Source organism: Bombus bifarius, unplaced genomic scaffold (genome assembly GCF_011952205.1).
Source record: "Bombus bifarius isolate JDL3187 unplaced genomic scaffold, Bbif_JDL3187 scf7180000008240, whole genome shotgun sequence".
NCBI classification, from domain to species: domain Eukaryota; kingdom Metazoa; phylum Arthropoda; class Insecta; order Hymenoptera; family Apidae; genus Bombus; species Bombus bifarius.
This window is the reverse complement of record NW_022884534.1, coordinates 1-7976: the sequence shown is the minus strand read 5'-3', so window position 1 is coordinate 7976 and position 7976 is coordinate 1.

Sequence of the window (7976 nt, the reverse complement as noted above, 5' to 3'; positions counted from 1 at the left end):
GTTATACCATATAACGCAATACGTTATAACGTTATACCATCTAACCAAATACGATATAACGTTATACCATATAACGTTATATCATATAACGTTATACCATATAACGTTAAACCCTATATCTGATATGTAAGTATGAAACCGGAATTTGTCTATAGATGGCTCTAGCTGATAATGTAGTTATCATTAAACTGCGTCATTGATGTCAAAAGTCTTTGTTGTCATCTAACAAATATTTTCGGCTCAGAACAATACAAGTTTCAGAGAACAGCATAGTTTGTTATAGCATTGAACGTGTCAAATTTTGTGCCTGGAAACTACGATTTGCGGACAGCATTGATTGTCTGTTATGATTTGAAGAAAACTGCTGCAGAATACGTTGTATCGTTATACCATATAACGTAATACGTTATAACGTTATAACATATAATGTAATACGTTATAACGTTATACCACATAACGTTCACGTGATACGTTATAACGTTATAACGTTGTACCATATAACCAAATACGATATAACGTTACTCCATATAACGTGATACGTTATAGCGTTGTACCATATAACGTTATGTTATATAACGTAATACCATATAACGTAATACTATACAACGTAATACCATATAACGTTATACCATATAATGTTATACTACATAACGTAATACGTTATAACGTTATATCATATAACGTGATACGTTATAACGTTATACCATATAATGTAATACGTTATAACGTTGTACCATATAACATTATGTTACATAACGTAATAAGTTAAAACGTTATACCATGTAACGTAATACGTTATAACGTTAAATCATGTAACGTAATACGTTATAACGTTATACCATATAACGCTATGTTATATAACGTAATACGTCATAACGTTATACCATGTAACGTAATACGTTATAAAGTTATACCATATAACGTTATACGATATAACGTAATACGTTATAACGTTATACCATATAACGTGATACGTTATAACGTTGTACTATATAACGTTATGTTATATAACGTAATACGTTATAACGTTATACCGTATAACGTGATACGTTATAACGTTATACCATATAACGTAATATGTTATAACGTTATACCATCTAACCAAATACGATATAACGTTATACCATATAACGTTATACCATATAACGTTAAACCCTATATCTGATATGTAAGTATGAAACCGGAATTTGTCTATAGATGGCTCTAGCTGATAATGTAGTTATCATTAAACTGCGTCATTGATGTCAAAAGTCTTTGTTGTCATCTAACAAATATTTTCGGCTCAGAACAATACAAGTTTCAGAGAACAGCATAGTTTGTTATAGCATTAAACGTGTCAATTTTTGTGCCTGGAAACTACGATTTGCGGACAGCATTGATTGTCTGTTGTGATTTGAAAACTGCTGCAGAATGCGTTGTATCGTTATACCATATAACGTAATACGTTATAACATTATACCATATAACGCACTACGTTATAACGTTATACCATATAACGTAATACGTCATAACGTTCTACCATATAACGTTATGTTACATTACGTAATACGTTATAACGTTATAGCATATAACGTATTACGTTATAACGTTATACCATATAACGTAATACGTTATAACGTTATACCATATAACGCACTACGTTATAACGTTATACTATATAACGTAATACGTCATAACGTTCTACCATATAACGTTATGTTATATAACGTAATACGTTATAACGTTATACCATATAACGTAATACGTTATAACGTTATACCATATAACGCACTACGTTATAACGTTATACCATATAACGCACTACGTTATAACGTTATACCATATAACGTAATACGTTATAACGTTCTACCATATAACGTTATGTTATATAACGTAATACGTTATAACGTTATACCATATAACGTAATACGTTATAACGTTATACCATATAACGTGATACATTATAACGTTATACCGTACAACGTGATACGTTATAACATTGTACCATATAACGTTATGTTATATAACGTAATACGTTATAACGTTATACCATATAACGTATTACGTTATAACGTTATACCATATAATGTGATACGTTATAACGTTGTACCATATAACGTTATGTTATATAACGTAATAGGTTATAACGTTTTACCATGTAACGTAATACGTTATAACGTTATACCATATAACGTGATACATTATAACGTTATACCGTACAACGTGATACGTTATAACGTTGTACCATATAACGTTATGTTATATAACGTAATACGTTTAAGCGTTATACCATGTAACGTAATACGTTATAACGTTATACCATATAACGTATTACGTTATAACGTTATACCATATAACGTGATACGTTATATCATTGTACCATATAACGTAATACGTTATAACGTTGTACCATATAACGTAATACGTTATAACGTTCTACCATATAACGTTATACTATATAACGTAATACGTTATAACGTTATACCATATAACGTGATACATTATAACGTTATACCGTACAACGTGATACGTTATAACATTGTACCATATAACGTTATGTTATATAACGTAATACGTTATAACGTTTTACCACGTAACGTAATACGTTATAACGTTATACCATATAACGTGATACATTATAACGTTATACCGTACAACGTGATACGTTATAACGTTGTACCATATAACGTTATGTTATATAACGTAATACGTTAAAGCGTTATACCATGTAACGTAATACGTTATAACGTTATACCATATAACGTATTACGTTATAACGTTATACCATATAACGTGATACGTTATATCATTGTACCATATTACGTTATGTTATATAACGTAATACGTTATAACGTTATACCATATAACGTATTACGTTATAACGTTTTACCATATAACGTGATACGTTATAACGTTGTACCATGTAACGTTATGTTATATAACGTAATACGTTAAAACGTTATACCATGTAACGTAATACGTTATAACGTTATACCATATAACGTGATACGTTATAACGTTATACCATATAACGTTATACTATATAACGTAATACGTTATAACGTTATACCATATAACGTGATACATTATAACGTTATACCGTACAACGTGATACGTTATAACATTGTACCATATAACGTTATGTTATATAACGTAATACGTTATAACGTTATACCATATAACGTATTACGTTATAACGTTATACCATATAATGTGATACGCTAACGTTGTACCATATAACGTTATGTTATATAACGTAATAGGTTATAACGTTTTACCATGTAACGTAATACGTTATAACGTTATACCATATAACGTGATACATTATAACGTTATACCGTACAACGTGATACGTTATAACGTTGTACCATATAACGTTATGTTATATAACGTAATACGTTAAAGCGTTATACCATGTAACGTAATACGTTATAACGTTATACCATATAACGTTATACTATATAACGTAATACGTTATAACGTTATACCATATAACGTGATACATTATAACGTTATACCGTACAACGTGATACGTTATAACATTGTACCATATAACGTTATGTTATATAACGTAATACGTTATAACGTTTTACCATGTAACGTAATACGTTATAACGTTATACCATATAACGTGATACATTATAACGTTATACCGTACAACGTGATACGTTATAACGTTGTACCATATAACGTTATGTTATATAACGTAATACGTTAAAGCGTTATACCATGTAACGTAATACGTTATAACGTTATACCATATAACGTATTACGTTATAACGTTATACCATATAACGTGATACGTTATATCATTGTACCATATAACGTAATACGTTATAACGTTGTACCATATAACGTAATACGTTATAACGTTCTACCATATAACGTTATACTATATAACGTAATACGTTATAACGTTATACCATATAACGTGATACATTATAACGTTATACCGTACAACGTGATACGTTATAACATTGTACCATATAACGTTATGTTATATAACGTAATACGTTATAACGTTTTACCACGTAACGTAATACGTTATAACGTTATACCATATAACGTGATACATTATAACGTTATACCGTACAACGTGATACGTTATAACGTTGTACCATATAACGTTATGTTATATAACGTAATACGTTAAAGCGTTATACCATGTAACGTAATACGTTATAACGTTATACCATATAACGTATTACGTTATAACGTTATACCATATAACGTGATACGTTATATCATTGTACCATATAACGTTATGTTATATAACGTAATACGTTATAACGTTATACCATATAACGTATTACGTTATAACGTTTTACCATATAACGTGATACGTTATAACGTTGTACCATGTAACGTTATGTTATATAACGTAATACGTTAAAACGTTATACCATGTAACGTAATACGTTATAACGTTATACCATATAACGTGATACGTTATAACGTTATACCATATAACGTTATACTATATAACGTAATACGTTATAACGTTATACCATATAACGTGATACATTATAACGTTATACCATACAACGTGATACGTTATATCATTGTACCATATAACGTTATACCATATAACGTGATACATTATAACGTTATACCATATAACGTGATACGTTATAACGTTATAACATATAACGTAATACGTTATAACGTTATACCATATTACCAAATACGATATAACGTTACTCCATATAACGTTATGTTATATAACGTAATACGTTATTACGTTATACCATATAACGTGATACATTATAACGTTATACCGTACAACGTGATACGTTATAACGTTGTACCATATAACGTTATGTTATATAACGTAATACGTTAAAGCGTTATACCATGTAACGTAATACGTTATAACGTTATACCATATAACGTGATACGTTATAACGTTATATCATATAACGTTATACTATATAACTTTATACTATATAACGTAATACGTTATAACGTTATACCATATAACGTATTACGTTATAACGTTATACCATATAACGTGATACGTTATATCATTGTACCATATAACGTTATGTTATATAACGTAATACGTTATAACGTTATACCATATAACGTATTACGTTATAACGTTTTACCATATAACGTGATACGTTATAACGTTGTACCATGTAACGTTATGTTATATAACGTAATACGTTAAAACGTTATACCATGTAACGTAATACGTTATAACGTTATAACATATAACGTGATACGTTATAACATTATACCATATAACCAAATACGTTATAACGTTATACCATGTAACGTAATACGTTATAACGTTATACCATATAACGTTATACTATATAACGTAATACGTTATAACGTTATACCATATTACCAAATACGATATAACGTTACTCCATATAAGGTGATACGTTATAGCGTTGTACCATATAACGTTATGTTATATAACGTAATACCATATAGCTTAATACTATATAACGTAACTCCTTATAACGTTATACCATATAACGTGATACGTTATAACGTTATACCATATAACGTTATGTTATATAACATTATACCATATAACGTTATGTTATATAACGTTATACCATATAACGTTATAATATATAACGTTATACTATATAACGCAATACCTTATAACGTTATAACATATAACGTGATATAACCTTATACCACATAACGTTAGCGTGATACGTTATAACGTTATACCATATAACGTAATTCGTTATAACGTTGTACCATATAACGTAATACGTTATAACGTTATACCATATTACCAAATACGATATAACGTTACTCCATATAACGTGATACGTTATAGCGTTGTACCATATAACGTTATGTTATATAACGTAATACCATATAACTTAATACTATATAACGTAACTCCTTATAACATTATACCATATAACGTGATACGTTATAACGTTATACCATATAACGTTATGTTATATAACGTTATACCATATAACGTTATACTATATAACGTCATACTATATAACGCAATACCTTATAATGTTATAACATATAACGTGATATAACCTTATACCACATAACGTTAGCGTGATACGTTATAACGTTATACCATATAACGTAATACGTTATAACGTTATACCATATAACGTAATTCGTTATAACGTTGTACCATATAACGTAATACGTTATAACGTTATACCATATAACGTTGTACTATATAACGTAATACGTTATAACGTTATACCATATAACGTGATACATTATAACGTTATACCGTACAACGTGATACGTTATAACATTGTACCATAACGTTAAAGTTATATAACGTAATACGTTATAACGTTATACCATATAACGTATTACGTTATAACGTTATACCATATAACGTGATACGTTATAACGTTGTAAATTATTATAACGTTATGTTATATAACGGCCAGGTTAACGTTTACCATGTAACGTAATACGTTATAACGTTATAACGATCTAACGTGATACATTATAACGTTTATACCGTACAACGTGATACGTTATAACGTTGTACCATATAAAGTTAGGCAGTTATATAACGTAATACGTTAAAGCGTTATACCATAACGTAATACGTTATAACGTTATACCATATAACGTGATACGTTATAACGTTATATCATATAACGTTATACTATATAACTTTATACTATATAACGTAATACGTTATAACGTTATACCATATAACGTATTACGTTATAACGTTATACCATATAACGTGATACGTTATATCATTGTACCATATATCGTTATGTTATATAACGTAATACGTTATAACAAGAGTACTATTATAACGTATTACGTTATAACGTTTTACCGCTATAACGTGATACGTTATAATGAACATAACGTTATGTTATATAACGTAATACGTTAAAAACAAAGCAGTACCATGTAACGTAATACGTTATAACGTTATACCCATATAACGTGATAATACGTTATAACGTTATACCATATAACGTTATACTATATAATGTAATACGTTATAACGTTATACCATATAACGTGATACATTATAACGTTATACCATACAACGTGATACGTTATATCATTGTACCATAACGTTATACCATATAACGCACTACGTTATAACGTTATACCATATAACGCACTACGTTATAACGTTATACTATATAACGTAATACGTTATAACGTTATACCATATAACGTTATGTTACATAACGTAATACGTTATAACGTTGTACCATATAACGTAATACGTTATAACGTTATACCATATAACGTGATACATTATAACGTTATACCGTACAACGTGATACGTTATAACATTGTACCATATAACGTTATGTTATATAACGTAATACGTTATAACGTTATACCATATAACGTATTACGTTATAACGTTATACCATATAACGTGATACGTTATAACGTTGTACCATATAACGTTATGTTATATAACGTAATAGGTTATAACGTTTTACCATGTAACGTAATACGTTATAACGTTATACCATATAACGTGATACATTATAACGTTATACCGTACAACGTGATACGTTATAACGTTGTACCATATAACGTTATGTTATATAACGTAATACGTTAAAGCGTTATACCATGTAACGTAATACGTTATAACGTTATACCATATAACGTGATACGTTATAACGTTATATCATATAACGTTATACTATATAACTTTATACTATATAACGTAATACGTTATAACGTTATACCATATAACGTATTACGTTATAACGTTTTACCATATAACGTGATACGTTATAACGTTGTACCATGTAACGTTATGTTATATAACGTAATACGTTAAAACGTTATACCATGTAACGTAATACGTTATAACGTTATACCATATAACGTGATACGTTATAACCTTATACCATATAACGTTATACTATATAACGTAATACGTTATAACGTTATACCATATAACGTGATACATTATAAAGTTATACCATACAACGTGATACGTTATATCATTGTACCATATAACGTTATACCATATAACGTGATACATT